The 20,368-nt window shown below is 43.8% G+C and overlaps 2 long non-coding RNA genes across 2 annotated transcripts in view; one reads left to right on the top strand and one right to left on the bottom strand.

Moving 5' to 3' along the window:
• The window catches only part of LOC132380992 (uncharacterized), a 155,703-nt gene that overhangs the window by 68,952 nt on the left and 66,383 nt on the right, over positions 1–20,368 (bottom strand). The window lies entirely within an intron of this gene.
• On the top strand, positions 169–9,778 carry LOC132380989 (uncharacterized). Its single transcript, XR_009507892.1, has 3 exons — positions 169–460; positions 1,686–1,851; positions 7,755–9,778. It is a non-coding gene; the product is annotated as an uncharacterized LOC132380989 (long non-coding RNA).

The raw sequence follows: 20,368 nt of genomic DNA, 5'->3' as shown, positions 1-20,368 counted from the left end.
AGAGGAAACCTGTGTGTAAAGTGGAAAATCCATTGCACTGGAACAGTTCTACTTTCCGGACCTCAGGCGCCTGGGTCCAGCGGCACAGACAAGCGTCACAAACTGGGACCTTTCTTGGTTTGCAGTTGATGACCTTGTTATGCCCGTCACTCTCCACGGAACGTTGCAGTGCCGCCTTCCTGGCCGCTGGATCTCACTGCAGACCTCATCCGCACAGAGCTGGCTTCGCATGCTGGGACAGGCGTGTCCCAGTCGCTCTGGGGTATGAGGCTGCCGTCTCCCCCTCGCCTGGTTTAGCCCTCCCGCTGAAACGGTGTACCAGGGTGTGGCTGCCGTCACATGCAAATAGCGAGTTCCAGAAATTAGTTTAGCTCAAGACTGTGGGCTAAAGGGCCTGTTCCTGGATGATCTGTGTTCTGACTAAGCCTGGCCTTTTGCTACTTGGAGCCACAGGTGAGAGGTAAGTGTCCAGTAGGCATCAAAGGCAAGCAAGCTGCTCCCAGAATGGACACGACAAGCCTCTTCACCAGAGGTGCTACCCCTCCCTGGACACTCCATACCTGTGCCTCATAAAAGCTCCAAGATGCCTCCAACACCAGGTAGTGTATTCCAGGTACTCACCACTCTCCACGAAAGAACTTTGTCTTACCCGTCTACTTTGAATTTACCCCCGCTTGCCCTCTGGTACTAGACGTTTCAATCCTGGGAAGAAGCTACCAGCTATTTAGTCTATAAATGCCTCTTACAATCCTATACTCTTTTATCAGGTCTCTACTCAGCTTCTGCTACAGAAAAACAAACCAGATTTGTCCAACCTCTCCTTGTAGCACATGCTTTCTAATCCAAGCAGCAGCTCTTCTGCACCAACTGGAAAGCCGCATCAACAAAGTAGTAATAACATGCTTCCTTACCTGGGCCTTTGTAACTCCCTAGCCAACTGGATCCTTGACTTCCTCACTGAGAGGCCGCAAACGCTTTAGATTGGAAATAACATCTCCTCCGCGGTGGCTGTCAACGCAGAACTTCAACACGTCCTTTCCTCTTCAGAAAGGTTGTGTTGTCATTGGAGAGAGTCAAGAGGAGGTTCATGAGGATGATTCTGGGAATGAAGGGGTTAACAGATGAGCAGTGTTTGGCAGCTTTGGGCCTGTACTCACTGGAATTTAGAAGAATGCGGGGGGATCTCATTGAAACCTGATGAGTGTTAAAAGGACTAGATAGGGTGGATGTGGAGAGGATGTTTCTTCTTGTGAGGGTATCCAGAACTAAATGGCACAGCCTCAAAATTAAGGGGCAACCTTTTAGAACAGAGATAAGGCAGAATTTTTTTAGCCAGAGGGTAGTAAATCTGTGTAATGCTCTGCCACAGGCTGCAGTGGAGGCCAAGTCCATGGGTACATTTAAGGCGGAAGTTGACCTTTTCCTGATTGGTCAGGGCACCAAAGATTATGGTGAGAAGGCAGGTGTATGCAGTTGAGTGGGATCAGGAATCAGCCATGATGGAACAGAGGAGCTGACTCGATGGGCTGAATGGCCTAATTTGGCACCTACGTATGTCTAATGGTCTTATCTCAAGGATGCATACTTAGCTCACTGCTCTACTCTCTTTACACCCACGACTGTGTGGCTAAACACAACTCAAACGCCATCTATAAATTTGCTGATGACACACCTGTTGCCAGCAGAATCGCAGGTGGTGATGAAGATGCTTGGCAGAGTGAGCTAGACCGAGTGGTCGAGTGGTGACACAGCAGCAATGTCAGGAAGACCAATGCATTGATTGGGCACTTTGGGAAGCGGAAGTCGAGCGAGCACACTTCACCCCTCATTGAGGGATAAGCAGTGGAAAAGGTGAGCAGTTTCAAGTTCCTGGGTGTCTACGTCTCTGACAGTCTGTCCTTAAACCAACAAACTTCTGCAATTACGAAGAAGGTACAATAGCAACTATATTTCATTAGGAATGGAAGAGATTTGGTATGTTGCCAAAAGCCCTAGCAAATTTCTACAGATATTTACTGATCTTTGGCTCATCTAGTCTGTGCTGAACTGTTGTTCCGCCCAGTCCCATCATGCACTCCTGGACCATAGCCCTCCATACCTCTCCCAAGCATTTACTTACCCCAATTTCTCTTATAAACTTCAATCAAACCTCCATTTCTGTGGTGGCTCTGAAAGGTTTCTGCAAGGCTTTCAATGAAATAACAAAGAATGTTGTTTTAATCTGTGAGAATGCATTTCAGAGACTTTTGCCAGTAACCTAGTATGCAACCAGCAGGCAGCCCTAATAAACCAGTTTTATTTCAGATATTCTGACTTCAGGAATGCAGGTTCCTCAGCTCTCCCCGGAACCCCTATGAGAAACCCATCATCCCCTTCCCCCACTGCACCCCAGTTTAATCCACAGCCTTGCTAAACCCGATACGAATCTGACCTTCGGTCCAAATATCTCTGAAAGCACCCTGACTGACAAAGGGTTAACACACACCGGCTGAATGCGTTGTACATTCAAGTCACATACTGAGGAATGATTAATTATCAGAGCCAGTTGAAACTGCATGTTCCATTTGAGGCATGGGTTCACCCTGGGGAAAAGTGTGTGATTTGTATGGTGATTTATCAAGCATATAGATTGCTTGCATGTTCCTCAGCATGCTCTCTCGCTGCCTCTTTATGAGCTTACTCCATTAGAAATGTTCGGAGGTGAATATTATCCTCCACTGATTTCCATCCAAGCATTCTGCACTTGTATCTCGTCTCCGCTACAGTATTCCAACCCAGGTTCGTTATTAAAATGGGGAAGTTGCTTGCAAAACATATATCATTGAATCCAGGCCGCGAGTACCACAGGACCTTCAATGACTTTAGGAAAATCCCTGACTGAACTGAGAATCAGGTTTATAATCATTGATATATGCTATGAAATTTGTTGTTTTGCAGCAGCAGTATGGTGCAATGCATAAAAATTACTGTAAATTACATAAATAAATACACTTCTTGTAATTTTCACTCCATGGGCTAAAAAAATATAAAATAATTGTTCCTCTATCTATATATTTAAAATTAACCACAATGCTTCTGCAATACCTTGCTTATATCTGAACTAAACTGCATTTGCCACTCCTTAGTCCATTTACCCCTTTTAGAATCAGACTCAGTATCAGGCTTATTATCATTGAAATATGTCATGAAATTTGTTATTTTGTGGTAACAGTGCAGTGCAAAATATAAAATACACTACAAGTTACAAAAGTAAATAAACAAATTGTAACCAATGGTACTTTTACTATATACATGCAGAACTCTGCAAAAATCTTAGAACAATACTTCTAATACAAATCAAAAGGACGTCTGAACAATACTAGTAATTTCAGTGATTTTATGTGCTGCACTCTACTGCTGCCACAAAACAGTAAGTTTCATGGCATAGAGTATTGTGCAAAAGTCTTGCGTGCACACGTGCGCACACACACACGCACACACACACACACACGTACATGCACACACACACGCACACGCATACGCACACGCACACACACACTTGTTGTTACCTTATGTGGGCCAGTATTTTAGCAGTGTCGAGACACAAGATGTTGGGAATCTTGAGCAAGACACATGAAATTCTGAAGGAACTCAGCGGGCCAGGCAGTACCAATGGAGGGGATCAAGAGCTGACGTTTCCGACTGAGACCCTCCACCAGGACAGGAAAGGAAAGGGGAGGACGCCAGAGTAAGAAGATGGGGGGACGGAGGAGCTGTATAGGTTGGCAGGTGGCAGGTGAGACCAGGTGAGGGGGAAGGCAGGTGGGTGGGGGAGAAGATGCTGTAAGAAGCTGGGAGGGGAGGGGTGGAAGAAGTAAGTTCTGATTTGGAAAGTCCCAACCACTAATCACAGCCAACACTTACTATTGCCCACACTGCACCAGAAAATGTGGATCCTGGATTGGCCTCTACAGCCACCTGAGGACCCACCAATAGACAACACCTTTGGAGAACATCATACTGCACTGCCAGTAATTCCCCGTAACTCTACAATTCATTCTCTCTCAGATTCTCATAAGATTCAGAATCAGAATCAAGTTTAATATCATTGACATACATCCTAAAATTTGTTGCTTTGCAGCAGTGCGGTGCAATGTATAAAAACTGCAAGTTCCAATACAAAATATAAACTGTAAAGTTAAATTAAGTAAGCATGTATAAAGAAAGCAAAAATGATGAGGCAGTGTTCATGGGTTGGTTTAATGCCCGTTCAGAAATCTGGTGGTGCAGGGGTAGAAACTGTTCTTAAAACATTGAGTGTGTGTCTTCAGATTCTTGTACCTCCTCCCTGATGGTAGCAATGAGTAGGGGGCATGTCCTGGATGGTGGGGGTCCTTAATGATAATGCTGCCTTTTTGAGGCATCAGCTTTTGAAGATGTCCTCGCTGGAGGGGAGGCTAGTGTCCATGATGGATCTGGCTGAGGTTACCATGCTCTGCAGTTTTTTCTGATCCTGTGAAGTGAACCCCTCCCTCCATAGCAGACCGTGATGCTGTACCAGTCAGAATCAACTCACATTTGCCAATGACCCACGGTAGGGGTAATTCATAGCAGCCAATTATTTGACCTTTTGTTAATGGATCAAGTTTGCTGAATAAGGTAAAATGTGCTCAGCCATTTTCTGCTCCCCTGCTGTCAGCTGCAGGGCTGGTACAAACACAGCAACTTGAGTCTCATCGTGGACCAGACTAAAGGGATGATTGTGGACTTCAGGAAGGTGCAGGCTGACACTCCCTACTGCACATCAACTGCTCCTGAGTGGAGAGAGTCAGGAACACCAAGTTTCTGGGAGTGCACCTCATGGATAATCTCATCTGGTTCCTCAACACTACCTCTTCAGTCAAGAAAACACGGCATTGCTTCCACTGCCTGAGGAGATTGATGAGTGTGAGGCACCTTACCCTGATTCTAGGCATGCCCGGCTTGGTAGCATAGTGGGTAGCACAACGCTTTACAGTACCAGTGACCCAGGTTCAATTCCCGCTGCTGTCTGTAAGGAGTTTGTACATTTTCCCCGTGACTGCGTGGGTTTCCTCCGGGTGCTCCAGTTTACTCCCACAGTCCAAAGATGTACCAATTGGCGGGTTAATCGGTCATTGTCAACTGTCCATGATTAAGTTAGGGTTAAACTGGGCGGCACAACCTGAAGGGCCGTAACGGCCTACTGCACCCTCTATCTCAAAAAACAAATGAATAAACGTTCTACCAGAGCACCATCGAGAGTGTACTGACCAGCTGTAGCACTGACTGGTATGGGAATTGCAAAGCATCTGAGCATGAGACCCTGCCGCAGATTGTGAGGGCTGCTGACAGAATCATCAGGGTCTCTCTCATGCCCATCCAGGACATACACCAGAGCACTGCCTCCATAGCACCCTCAGCGTTGTCAGGGACTCCATCCCACAATCTGTTTGACCTTCTACCATCAGGCAGAAGGTACCACAGTACCTGAACAAGGACTGTTAGTCTGGGTAACAGCTCCTTCTCCCAGGCTGTGAGACCTCTGAACACCCTGCCACCACATTATTTATGACAATGCCAGTAGCATTGTACTGTTGTATATTTAACTATTTGTTGTATATGCACTTTATGTCAACTTGTACGTCTGCATAATATTTATTATTATCTGTCAATATTATTGTGTTAATATTATTTCATGTGCTGTGTGTGATAGATGTAGAGTATTTTTTACCTTGCTCCCAAAGGAACGTTGCTTCCTTTGGCTGAATACATGTGTCCTGATGAATAATCTTAAACTTGATTTCAGATCACGTTTGGCCTGACAGTTAGGGACAATGTGTAAATGTTCCAGTAAAGCTGATTTAACAGCGGCACTTCTGCAGTAGCTATGTTCCCACTAATACACAATGCAGTTTTATTCTTCTACACAGAAGGTCATTAAGAATATTAACTTGTCCACAGCCAAGATTTACCTTTTACCTGGACCCCTTGAAGATTAACTGGTGCCCCATCTCTGCAATTTGCCACTTCAAATAAAGGAGAGAATAAAAGATACATCAGCACTGCCTCTAACTACTGGTCCCATGAGATGAGCATATTGCCACAAACCATTGGCTTTAAACATGTCTTTTCAAAGCTCCCTTGCTCAAATAACATGAAGGAAGGTTTAGCCCAGTCACACATACTATCATAATCTGCCTTTTAATTCATCATCATCATTACGTGCTGTGTTATGTGACATCATCATTGTGTGCTATGTCGTGTGACATCATCATTATGTGCTGTGTCGTATGACATGGGCGATGATGGTCTTTCTATGGCCATGATTGTTCTTGGCAAATTTTTCTATATAAGTAGTTTGCCATTTTGTTCTTCTGGGCAGTGTCTTTACAAGACGGGTGACCCTGGCCATTATCAATACTCTTCAGAGATTGTCTGCCTGGCATCAATGGTCGCATAACCAAGATGTGTGATCTGAACCAGCTGCTCACATGACCATCCACCACCTGCTCCCATGGCTTCATGTGACCCTGATTGGTGGGAGGGTGGGGAGAGGACAGCTGGTGCTACCCCTTGCCCAAGGGTCACCTGCAGGCTAGCAGAGGGAAGGAGCACCTTCCACCTCCTTTGGTAGAGACGTATCTCCACCTCACCATTCACCAGTTTAATTGGTGCCGTGAGTAACAGGTACCTCGGTATCAATACATAGTGTCCACAAAGTGCACTGCCGCTACGCACGCTGGCTATTCCAACGGCACTTTCTTTGTCCGTGTCTTTTCTTTTTAATGTAGTAGCATTTGTCACTAAAGATCCTCATCCTCTCTTTGCATTACCACCAACAGGAAGGAGATACAGGAGCCTGAAGACCCACACTCAATGTTTTAAGAGCAGATTCATATCAATAGAATCATGAGGAAGGCCTGCCAGTAGCTATATTTCTATTGGAGTTTGAGGAGATTAGGTATGCTACAAAAGACTTTCAAATTTCTATAGATGCACTGTGGAGAGCATTTTAACTGGTTGCATCACCATCTGACTTGGAAATGCCAATGCACAGGATTGGGAAAAGCTGCAGCAGGTTGTAGACTCAGCCAGCACCATTATAGGCACCAGCCTCCCCACAATCGAGGATATCTTCGAAAGGCAATGCTCAGGAACCATCATTCAGAAACCCCATCGTCCAGGAAATACCCTTCTCTCATTATTACTAACAAGGAGGAGGTACAGGAGCCTGAAGATGCACTCTCAATGTTTTAGGAATAATTTCTTTCCCTCTGCCATCAGATTTCTGAACTGTCCATAAATGCTAGTTCACTATTTTGTTCTCTTTTTGCATTGCTTATTCATTTTTAAATATTTCTTATTGTAACTTGTACTATTGCAATGTACTGCTGCCACAAAACAACAAATTTCACGCCATGCGCCAGCGATTAGTGCGCTGGAAGCTCGGGATTTGATTCCTGCCACTGTCTGTGAGGAGTTTATACGTTCTCCTCATAACTGCATGAGTTTCCTCCGGGTAGTCCAGTTTCCTCCCACAGTCCAAAGACGTACAGTATGGGATAGAGTTAGTAAGTGGTGGGCAGTCTATGTTGGCACCAGAAGCATGGTGACACTTGCGGCCTGCCCAGCAAAATCCTCGCTGATTTGATTTGACTCAGAAATTACACATTTCACTGACTGCTTCAAAGTTTTGATGTGCATGTGAAAAATAATTATTACACTATTAAAGCTAATCTCTCCTCTCTCCACAGACGCTGCCTGATTTACTGAATATTTCAAGACTTTACTAGATTTTACTTCAGGATTTCAGCAGTTTCTTTTTTCTGTGGTTCGCTTTGAATATTTGAACATCACTGGAAAGGTTAAATTTAATTCCCATCCCTAAATGCCCTTGAGAAGATGGTGATAAACAATCTTCTTGAAACCTTGGCCATGCTTCAGGTGAACGTGTTCTGACAGTGCTGTTCAACTTCGAGTTTACTGTTATCTGATTGTGCATATATATAGCCAAATGAAACAATATTCCTCTGGACCATAGTGCAGCCACAAAACATGCATCACACTCAAAATTCAAAGTTTGAAGTAAATTTATTATCTGTACATTTCTGTTACCATATACAACCCTGGTGTTCATTTTCTTGTGGGCATACTGAATGCATCTATAGAATAGTAACTAGGACAGAATCACTGAAAGACCGCGCAACTTGGGCTTTCAACCAGAGTGCAGAAGACAACAAACTGTGCAAATACAAAAAGAAATAATAATAATAATAATAATAAGCAATAAATATTGAGAACATAAGATGAAGAGTTCTTCACAGCGAGTCCATTGGTGTGGGAATAGCTCAATGACGGGGCAAGTGAAGTTGAGTGAAGTTATCCCCTTTAGTTCTAGAGCCTGATGATTGGTGGGTAATAACCGTTCCTGAACCTGGTGGTGTGTATCACCTTCTTGATGGCAGAAGGAAGAAGAGAGCGTGTCCTGTGTGGTGGGGGGTCCCTGATGATGGATGCTGCTTTCCTTTGACAGTGTTTCATGTAGATGTGCTCAATGGTGGGGAGGGCTTTACCCATGATGGACTGGGCTGTATCTGCTTTTTTTTATATAGTGGATACATAAAATATAACCATGAGTAAGTTATTAAAATATAATTCAAAGTGCATGTAGTGCACAGCACTGGTAAGCAGCAAACAGTTAACAGCTCGCTGTCCAAGTTACAAGACCTCAGGAGTTCCAGATTTAGATCTAGCGATGAAAGACCGATGAGATATGAATAAACAACACAGACAAAATGCTGGTGGAACACAGCAGGCCAGGCAGCATCTATAGGTAGAAGTGCTGTCTACGTTTCGGGCCGAGACCCTTCGTCAGGACATAATGAATAAACTCTGCTCGGTCTTCCAGCCGGGTACAGGTTTTGATTTTAACCGAGGTTTCGATGACAAGCGTCTAGGCATGTCTAGTTTGAAAGCATATATACTCTCATTAAAAATTTTAACAACGACAAAGGTGTCACTCTAAGTAAGAACTGGGATTCTATTGTAAACAAGGTGGGACAGCGTAAACCTGATTGGATGAGGACTAACCAATCAGGAGGGACGGATGATGGGGGTATAAATACCTCTGGACTAGACAGCATCCCTGATGAAGATGACAGAGTTTGCCATTGAAACGTCGGTTAAAATCAATACCTGTACCCAACTGGAAGCCCGAGAGGAGTCTATTCATCATATGCACTAGGTCCTTTTTCAAAGACCGGTGAGATGCTTCTAAACCCATGTAGTGTGCGACTTGGGAGGCGAAGTTCCCATGCATTTTGAATTAGAATCAGAGTCAGGGTTATTATTTATTTATTTTGAGATACAGTGTGGAACAGGCCCTTTCGGCCAAACGAGACACACAGACCAACAAACCACCTACTTAGCCCGAGTCTAATCACAGGACAATTTACAATGGCCAATTAGTCTACTACTCAGAGCGTCCTTGCACCGTGGAAGGAAACCGGAGCATCCAGAGGAAACCCACGCACTCATGGAAAGAATGTAGAAACTTTCTTATAGAGGACGCTGGAACTGAACTTTGAACTCCAATGCCCCAAGCTGTAATATCATCACGCTTCCTGCTATGCACCTTGGCTGTTATCATTGACTTGACATACATTGTGAAAACATATATATATATATAAAATGTAATGCAAGATGAGTGAGGTAGTGTTCATGGGTTCATGGACCATTCAGAAATCTGATGGTGTAGGTGGGTGTGTGTCTTTAGGCTTCTGTACATCGTCACTGATGGCAGCAATGAGAAGAGGGCATTTACTAGATGGTGGGAGTCCTTAATGATGGATGCCACCTATTTGAGGCATCACCTTTTGAAGATGTCCTCAAAGTTTAGAAGAACGTGGGGGAATCTCATTAAAACATATTAAATATTTAATATTAATATTAAAATATTAAATACTAGATAGAGTGGACGTGGAATAGATGCTTCCAATCATGGAGTCTCTTTGGGTTGAAATGCACCCTCAACTGGGAGCTGTCAGAAATAGAAATACTTGGAACCCTGTATATGGAAGACTGGCCAGTCCTTGATGCTAAAGTACATGAACTGTTAAAGACGATGGAAATTTCAGACTGAGTGGACAGCCATTGCCTTTCCCTAGGGCAGTAATGGCAAGTACCGGAGGGCATCTGTTTAAAGTGTGGAGAAAAGTTTAGAGGAGATGTCAGGGAATGGTGGATGCCTCAGCACGAAGCTGGTAGTGGTGTTAGAGGCCCAGACTGGAATCAGGTTTATTAGCACTGATGTATATTGCACTGGGGAAAGAGAAGCTCGACATCTAGCAGTGACGGGAAAAAATCGCAGTTGACAGAGCATGACATTCATGAGTTACAAAAGGGATGGACAGGCAAAAGTTCTGAAGAGCTTATTAGAACTTCTCAGATGGAAGACCATAATCTCCCATGTCATACGGCACAGCACATAATGATGATGATAAGTTGTGATATTTGTTATCTTGCAGCAGCAGCGGAGTACTGCGATACGTAAAAATTACAATAAGCAACAATAAAAAATATAAAATAAACAAATAGTGCAGAAAAGAGAACAAAATAGTGAGGTAGTGTTCAAGAATACATGGTCCATTCAGAAATCTGATGGCAGAAGAGAAAAAGCTCTTTCAAAAATGTTGAGTGTGGGTCTTCGGTTCCTAATACTCTAAGTGAGGGAAGAAGCTGTTCCTTAAACATTAAATGTGGGTCTTCAGGCTCCTGTACCTCCTCCCTGATGGTAGCAATGAGAAGAGGACATGTCTCAGATGGTGAGGGTTCTTAATGATTAATGCCACCACAACTTGGACATTTAAGAGACTCTTAGATATGCATATAGAAAAGATGGAGGATTATGTAGGAGGAGATACTCACACCATCTGGCACCCACAATCATTCCATGGTCAAAGTAACTTAGATCATACTTCTTCCTCATCCTGATGTTTGCTCTGAATAACAACTGAACCTTCTGACCATGTCCTCATGCTTTTATGCATTGAGTTGCTGCCACGTGATTGGCTGATTAGATATTTGCATTAATGAGCAGGTGTACAGGTGTACATAACCAAGTGGCTCCTCAGAGTAAGTTCTGTGCTCCGTGAAGCAAAATTTACCAAATGCTGAGATCCCACTGCTCTCCAGAGGGCTTCATCTCCTGCTTAAGTGTGCCATCTCCACTCTTTGACAGCTGAAACTCGGCATTTGAGAACTGTACTCCCCCAGAGCGCAGAATAAACGAAGTGGCTCAGATTAAGTGTCAATGATTTGTTGCAATTATAACACTATTGCCTTTGAGGAGCTCGTCGTGCAAAGGTTTTAATTTCTGGTGGGAAAAGATCAGTCTTGGAAGAGAGCAGTTAATTTCCCACAAGAAAACTATAGACATCTTGCAGAGAGTGAGAATAAGTTTCAAGATTGATTAATGCCTTTTCCAGTGCACAAGATTGTTTCTAGCACAAACAAACGCAATACGATAACAAAATTTAAACAATCACACTGCGGTTTAAATATGGAAGATAGCTTTTTTACATTGTTTGATTTATGAACATAAAGTGATGCTGGGCACAGGAGTGTCTGCAGAGAAGGTGACTGACAGGAATTGATAAAGTACTGGTGATTGGGGGTGTGGAGGGGTGGGTTAGTGGCTGGTTGAGTCAATCAGCCTTACTGCTTGGGGAATTAGCTGTTTTTGAGTCTGGTTGTGCTAGTGTGGATGCTGTGTTGCCTCCTCCCTGATGGGAGTGGGACAAACAGTCCACGAACAGGGTGGGTGGGATCCTTCATCATATTACAGGCCTTTTTCCAGCCTTTTCTGTACATATGTCCTTGATGATGGGTAAGCTAGTTTGACGTTCTATTAATTGTTAGCATATCCTGAAGATATCTGAACTCAGCCATGTTCATTGAGAAGCTAGGACAGTACTTTGGAATAGGGTTTATAAATTGAAGTTTCTTTAAGGCTTCAAGTAATGTTAATGCTGGTTGAAAAATGGTCATTCCTGTCTCATCCATCTCTCTGCCACTCCCCCCTCAAAATTTGGTTAAATTAAACTCATTTGGAGTCATGGGGATAAATTTCCTTCCCTCATTTGTCTTCCCAAAATGTAAGACCTCCCATTGACCTGAATCAAACTCCTGAGACAGCTTAGCTCTCTGATGGCCCAGAATATTGATATAGCTACAGCAGCTATAATACTTTAGCAGTTTGAGGAGATTTAGAATGTCACCAAAACACTTGTAAGATTGTACAGATGTACAGTGGGGAACATTCTAACTGCCTGGTATTGGCGGGGGTGGAGGGGGACTACTACACATACTCAAAATAAGCTGCAGAGAATTGTAAAATCAGTCAGTTCCATCATGGGCACTAGCCTCCGTAGTATCCAGGACATCTTCAAGGAGCGATGCCTTCCATCATTAAGGACCCCCACCACATAGGACATACCCTCTTCTCATTGTTACAATCAGGGAGGAGGCACAGGAGCCTGAAGCTTCACACTCAGTGATTCAGGAACAGCTTCTTCCCCTCTGCCATCTGATTTCTGAATGGACATTGAACCCATGAACACTACCTCTCTACTTTTTTTTATTTCTATTTTTGCACTTCTTACTTAAATTAACTATTGCAGTTAAGCTATATATACACGGTAATTCACTTTTTTTCTCTATTATTACGTATTGCATTGTGCTGTTGCCACAAAGAAAGCAAAATTTACATCATATGCTGGTGATATTGAACCTGATTCGGATTTTTCAACTGCTAGATTGAAAAGAAAAACATTTTGAAAAACAATCAAACAAAACACTAAATAGAAACTTGAAGCAGGAGAAGACAATTCGCCCCAATGAGCCTCCCCTGCCATTTAGCAAGGTCATAGCTGATCTACAGTATCTCAAGCATTATTTTCATTCTTCATTGTCCCCAGATTTAAGAATGCAATCGATGCCTGAACCTCCATGGCTCCCTGAGGAAGAAAATTCAATGGTTCAATGGTTCCACTTAATATCAGCGAATGTATACAGTATGCAGCCTGAAAATCTTTCTCTTCACAGACATCCACAAACGAGAAAAAAAGAATGAATGACAGGAAAACATCAGAATGCCAAAGCATCCCTTCCCACACACAAGCAGCAGCAATCAACCCTCCTCCTCAGCAAAAGTATTAGACTCCCCCCTCACCAGCCACCACACAAGCAATAGCAAAGCCCCAAAGAGACCATGATCTAGAGTCTGTCAAAAACCACTTTTCACCCAACAGTTCGACACCCCACAGGCTGTCTCTCTCACTAACAAGGCAGTAAAGAAACGCCTCCTCATCTTAATTGCCCATAGCCAGCCTCTTAAGTTGACACTATGACCGCCAGTTCTAGAATCCATTAAAGAAAAAATTTTAGAGATTGGCTTTACATCGAAGTACACAGTGAAATGCGTTGTTCTGCCTCCACAACCAACACAGATCGAGGACTGCAAGGGGAAGCCATGCTTGTGGCACCAACATCACATGGCCACAAATTACCCATAAGTCTTTGGAAGGTGGGAGGAAATCGGAGCACTTGGAAGAAACCATGTTGTCATGGGAAGAATGTACATAACCCTTAGAGACAAAGGCAGGAACTAAAACCCAATCACTGTCCACAACCAAGATGACCATCCTTCCCATATCTACCCTGTTCAGTACTCTAATAATTTTGTCCATTGTTCTAAACTCGAGGGTACAGAGACCTACCCTCATCAATATTCCCTTAATGTAGTAAATCCCCCTCCCAGGACCCTGCCTGGAAATTTTTCCTCAGTCGCAAATCCATCTTTTTTCAGATAGTGGGAAGAACTGTATAGAATATTTTCAGAGTAATCGCACAAACATCCCATCTAGTTACAGCACGTAATGGTTAGGGGAATGGGGAGGTGCCTCAATACAGATTAATCTTGGACTCATGGAGATTTAGGGGGTTGCTGGATGAAGCCATATCATTCACAGATAGTTGCAATGAAATCAAATCAGAATCAGGTGTATTAGCACTGACATATATTGTTTTGTGACAGAAGTATGCCACAAAGCATAAAAATTGCTATAAGTTGCAAATCTAAATGAAAGGTGAATAAGGAGCAGGGATGGAGATGTGTTTCTACCAAAGGAGGTGTGAGGTGCTCCTTCCCTCCACTAGCCTGCAGATCACCCTTGGGGAAGGTGTAGCAGCTGCTTAGCCCCCGATCAGGGTCACATGAAGCCAAGGGAGCAGGTGGTGGACGGTCATACGAGCAGCCAGTTCAGATCACAAGTCCTGGTTATGTGACCACTGACACCAGGCAGACAATCTCTGAAGGGTATTGATAATGGCTGGGGTCACTGTCTGGTAAAGACACTGTCCAGAAGAAGACAATGTCAAACCACTTCTGTAGAAAAATTTGCCAAGACCAATCATGGTCATGAGACCATAATCTCCCACGTCATACGACACGACCCATGAACGAATAAGAAGGGTTCAAGGACTGTTTGGAATTCTGAAGGAAGAGTGAATAAAGTGTGGAGTGTGATTCTTCTTCTGTGTGGACCTCCTTCTCCATGGTATGAATGAGGGCATGGTGAGGTTAAATATGTCATCAACCACTGGATGAAAAGTGTTCATCACAAAGTGGACTTGGCTGTGCGCATTTCAAAACTGACTGATTTCTAGGCTCCCTAGCCAAGGGAAATATACTTTGATGAGCCATCTAGCAAAATTGTATGTTTCAGTGTATTGTCCTTCAAATGTTGGAGAATAGAGAATTTGGAGAAACTAGGCTGCAAGACATGCTTTATGATAAGATGGACACTTGACCTCACAATCTACCTTTTCATGGTCCTTGGATCTTATTGTCTGTCTGCACTGCACTCTGTAACTGTATTCTGTCTGTCTGCATTGCATTTTGTGTTGCGTGTTTATTATGGATAGTCTGCCTATCGAAGAGTTTCTTAAATGTCCCAACCATCACCCCAAGTATGCTCTCCATGCATCCACCACTTTCTGTGTGAAAAACCTGCCTTATACTTTTTTCCAGTCACCTTAAACTGATGGCCTCTTTTATTATCCATTTGCTCCTTGAATTAAAGTTTCTGGCTGGCCACTTGATCTATGCCTCTTATCATCTATCAAGTTATCCGCCTTCACTCCAGAGAGGAAAGACTTAGCTCCCTCAGCCTATCCTCATGAGAGTTTTAGGGTTCGCAGCTGAAGCCAGGGTCACCGCTGGTGGAGGGGTTATGATTAGCGATGATGGAAATGTCTGAATGGGGGAACAGAGAAATCTCGAAGGGCGTTGGGACAGGAAGGTATCAGAGTTATTCTAGTTTTTTGTTTGCTATGTTCCCACAGTCTCATTATCCCCCTTATCTCACAGCACCTGTAGGGGACAAGATTAAAGTAAATCTTTTTCAATTTCAATTTATCTACACAGACAGATGGAGAGAAGGAGTTTAGCAAAGCAAATTTTTCTGCTTTCCTTATGAGAAAATTTATACTTAACCCAAAAGTGAACGTTCCGGTGGTAACAATGCTGAGACATCTCCAGAGATAACTACCATTAGTTAAACCCCAACAGACTGTGCACGCTCGGTCGTAACTGTACATGATGTGTGTGACTGTATGTTCTGTGTGTGACTGTATGATCTGTATGTAACTGTATGTGCTGGGTTGTAACTGTATGTGTTGTGTGTAACTGTATGTGTTGTGTGTGACTATATGTGCTGGGTTGTAACTGTATGTGCTGTGTGTGTCTGTATGTGCTGGGTTGTAACTGTATGTTCTGTGTGTGACAGTATGTGCTGTGTGTGACTGTATGTACTGTGTGTGACTGTATGTTCTGTGTGTGACTGCATGTTCTGTGTGTGACTGTATGTGCTGTGTGTGACTGTATGTACTGTGTGTGACTGTATGTTCTGTGTGTGACTGCATGTTCTGTGTGTGACTGTATGTGCTGTGTGTGACTGTGTGTGCTGGGTTGTAACTGTATGTGCTGTGTGTGACTGTATGCTCTGGGTTGTAACTGTATGTGCTATGTGTGACTGTATGTGATTGTATGTGCTGGGTTGTAACTGTACGTGCTGTGTGTGACTGTATGTTCTGTGTGTGACTGTATGTGCTGTGTGTGACTGTATGTGCTGGGTTGTATCTGTATGTGTTGTGTGTGACTGTATGTGCTGGGTTGTAACAGTATGTGCTGTGTGGGACTGTATGTGCTGTGTGTGACTGTATGTGCTGGGTTGTAACTGTATGTGCTGTGTGTGACTGTATGCTCTGGGTTGTAACTGTATGTGCTGTGTGTGACTGTATGTGATTGTATGTGCTGGGTCGTAACTGTACGTGCTGTGTGTGACTGTATGTACTGTGTGTGACTGTATGTTCTGTGTGTGACTGTATGTTCTGTGTGTGACTGCATGTTCTGTGTGTGACTGTATGTGCTGGGTTGTGACTGTACGTGCTGGGTTGTAACTGTATGTTCTGTGTGTGACTGCATGTTCTGTGTGTGACAGTATGTGCTGTGTGTGACTGTATGTACTGTGTGTGACTGTATGTTCTGTGTGTGACTGTATGTGCTGGGTTGTAACTGTATGTGCTGTGTGTGACTGTATGCTCTGGGTTGTATCTGTATGTGTTGTGTGTGACTGTATGTGCTGGGTTGTAACTGTATGTGCTGTGTGTGACTGTATGTGCTGGGTTGTAATTGTATGTGCTGTGTGTGACTGTATGTACTGTGTGTGACTGTATGTACTGTGTGTGACTGTATGTTCTGTGTGTGACTGCATGTGCTGGGTTGTAACTGTATGTGCTGTGTGTGACTGTATGTGCTGGGTTGTGACTGTTCGTGCTGGGTTGTAACTGTATGTTCTGTGTGTGACTGCATGTTCTGTGTGTGACAGTATGTGCTGTGTGTGACTGTATGTACTGTGTGTGACTGTATGTTCTGTGTGTGACTGTATGTTTGTGTGTGACTGCATGTTCTGTGTGTGACAGTATGTGCTGTGTGTGACTGTATGTTCTGTGTGTGACTGTATGTTCTGTGGGTGACTGCATGTTCTGTGTGTGACTGTATGTGCTGTGTGTGACTGTATGTGCTGGGTTGTATCTGTATGTGTTGTGTGTGACTGTATGTGCTGAGTTGTAACTGTATGTGCTATGTGTGACTGCATGTGCTGGGTTGTAACTGTATGTGCTGTGTGTGACTGTATGTGCTGGGTTGTAACTGTATGTGCTGTGTGTGACTGTATGTACTGTGTGTGACTGTATGTTCTGTGTGTGACTGCATGTGCTGGGTTGTAACTGTATGTGCTGTGTGTGACTGTATGTGCTGGGTTGTGACTGTACGTGCTGGGTTGTAACTGTATGTTCTGTGTGTGACTGCATGTTCTGTGTGTGACAGTATGTGCTGTGTGTGACTGTATATACTGTGTGTGACTGTATGTTCTGTGTGTGACTTCATGTTCTGTGTGTGACAGTATGTGCTGTGTGTGACTGTATGTACTGTGTGTGACTGTATGTGCTGTGTGTGACTGTATGTGCTGTGTGTGACTGTATGTGCTGGGTTGTAACTGTATGTGCTGTGTGTGACTGTATGTACTGTGTACTGCATGTGCTGGGTTGTAACTGTATGTGCTGTGTGTGACTGTATGTGCTGGGTTGTAACTGTATGTGCTGTGTCTGACTGTATGTGCTGGGTTGATACTGTATGTGCTGTGTGTGACTGTATGTGCTGGGTGTGACTGTATGTGCTGTGTGTGACTGTATGTGCTGGGTTGTAACTGTATGTGCTGTGTGTGACTGTATGTACTGTGTACTGCATGTGCTGGGTTGTAACTGTATGTGCTGTGTGTGACTGTATGTGCTGGGTTGTAACTGTATGTGCTGTGTCTGACTGTATGTGCTGGGTTGATACTGTATGTGCTGTGTGTGACTGTATGTGCTGGGTTGTAACTGTAGGTGCTGTGTTTGACTGTATGTGTTGGGTTGTGACTGTATGTGCTGTGTGTGATTGTATGTGCTCGGTTGCAATTGTATGTGCTGGGTTGTAACTGTATGTGCTGGGTTGTGACTGTATGTGCTGGGTTGTAACTGTATGTGTTGTGTGTGACTGTATGTGTTGGGTTGTGACTGTATGTGCTGGGTTGTAACTGTATGTGCTGGGTTGTGACTGTATGTGTTTGGTTGTAACTATATGTGTTGTGTGTGACTTTATGTGCTGGGTTGTGACTGTATGTGTTTGGTTGTAACTGTATGTGTTGTGTGTGACTGTATGTGTTTGGTTGTAACTGTATGTGTTGTGTGTGACTGTATGTGCTGCGTTGTAACTGTATGTGCTGTGTGTGACTGTATGTACTGTGTGTGACTGTATGTTCTGTGTGTGACTGTATGTTCTGTGTGTGACTGCATGTACTGGGTTGTAACTGTATGTGCTGTGTGTGACTGCATGTTCTGTGTGTGACTGCATGACCTGGGTTGTAACTGTATGTGCTGGGTTGTGACTGTATGTGTTGTGTGTGACTGTATGTGTTGGGTTGTGACTGTATGTGCTGGGTTGTGACTGTATGTGTTTGGTTGTAACTATATGTGTTGTGTGTGACTGTATGTGCTGAGTTGTAACTGTATGTGTTGTGTGTGACTGGCTCTCTAAAAAAATGTCATCAGAAGGAGTCTCGTCCAAAGAAATAACCTTTTAACTCTTTTTAACAGACAAGAAGGGGGCTAACCCTACCATTATCAGGAATATTTCCAAAATGATGGCAGGACTGCTCCAACCACACTAAATAATCGGAATTATGATAGCACACAAACCCAGCACGCTTGTCTTGAGAACCAAGCATACGGGGAGAACAAACATGATATTCCAAATCCATTATGAATCTGCCACAATTACTAAGTAGGACAGATGAGGAGAAGACTATCCACAAGTTTACATGAGTATTGGCTAGCCATAAGAAGACTGTGCTGGGTTTGTGTGCTATCATAATTCCGATTATTTAGTGTGGTTGGAGCAGTCCTGCCATCATTTTGGAAATATTCCTGATAATGGTAGGGTTAGCCCCCTTCTTGTCTGTTAAAAAGAGTTAAAAGGTTATTTCTTTGGATGTGACTCCTTCTGATGACATTTTTTTAGAGAGCCAGTTTGTGTTTTATTAAGCACAGATGAAATATCCTGCTTTGCTTGCCCTCCTCTCTCTATCAGTGAGGTAACAGTTGGTTGCTGGAGTGAATGGCAGAACACAAATTGAGATTGTCACATTCTACTGTGAGATACTGACAAGGCTTTGTGATCTACAAAATTCAGACACTTTCTTCCTTTGTAAGTTCTAATTCTGTTCCAACATGTAAAACATCTTCACTCACAAAATGCTGGAGGAATTCAGCACGTCAAGCAGCATCTATGGAAAACAGTGAACAGTCGACACCCTTCTTCAGGACTGAAAGGGAAGGGGTAGATTCCCAAATAAAAGGTGGGGGAAGGGAAAGAGGCCAGTTGTAAGGTGATAGGTGAAGCCAGGTGGGTGGGAAAGGTCAAGGGCTGGAGAAGAAAGAATCTGACAGGAGAGGAGAGTGGACCATAGGAGAAAGGGAAGGAGGAGAGGACCCAGGGAAATATCAGGCAGGTGAGAAGGTGCGAAAGGTCAGAGTGGGAATAGAAGAAGTTGGGGGGGGGGTATTTTTTCAGCAGAAGGAGAAATCGATATTCATGCCATCAGGTTGGAGACTACCCAGATGGAATATAGTGTTGTTCCTCCACCCTGAGGCTGGCCTCAACTTGGCACAAGAGGAGGCCATAGATCAACATGTTGGAACAGGAATGGGAATGGGAATTACAATGTTTGGCCTCCGGGAAGTCCTGCTTGTGGCGGATCTTGCGGAGGTGCTTGACGCCTCGATGATTTCCAGCAACTGCAGACTCTCTCATGTTTGCAAAATGTCTTATCTGGGTGCATCACAGCTTAGTATTGCAACAGCTTGGCCCGTGTTCGCAAGAAACTGCAGAGAGTTATGGACGCCATGGAAACCAGCTTCCCGTCCATGGACTCAGTCCAGACTTTCAGTAAAGCAGCCCAGCATAATCAAATGCCCGTCACCCACATTAAACATCCCCACCTTTACACCCCAGCGGGGCAGAAGATACAAAATCTGAAAACAAGTACTACTAGGCTCAAGGACTGCTTCTATCCCACTGTTATAAGACTATTGCATTATCACCTGTGTGATATAATAGTTTCTTGGCCATATAATCTACCTCATTGTGACCTTATTGCCCGTCTGCACAGCACTTTCTCTGTAACTGTTACACTTTATTCTGCATTGT

The sequence above is a fragment of the Hypanus sabinus genome, chromosome 25, assembly GCF_030144855.1.
Source record: "Hypanus sabinus isolate sHypSab1 chromosome 25, sHypSab1.hap1, whole genome shotgun sequence".
Classification (NCBI taxonomy): Eukaryota; Metazoa; Chordata; class Chondrichthyes; order Myliobatiformes; family Dasyatidae; genus Hypanus; species Hypanus sabinus.
Note: the sequence above shows the minus strand (reverse complement) of the source record. Positions and strands in the feature narration are given on the sequence as shown.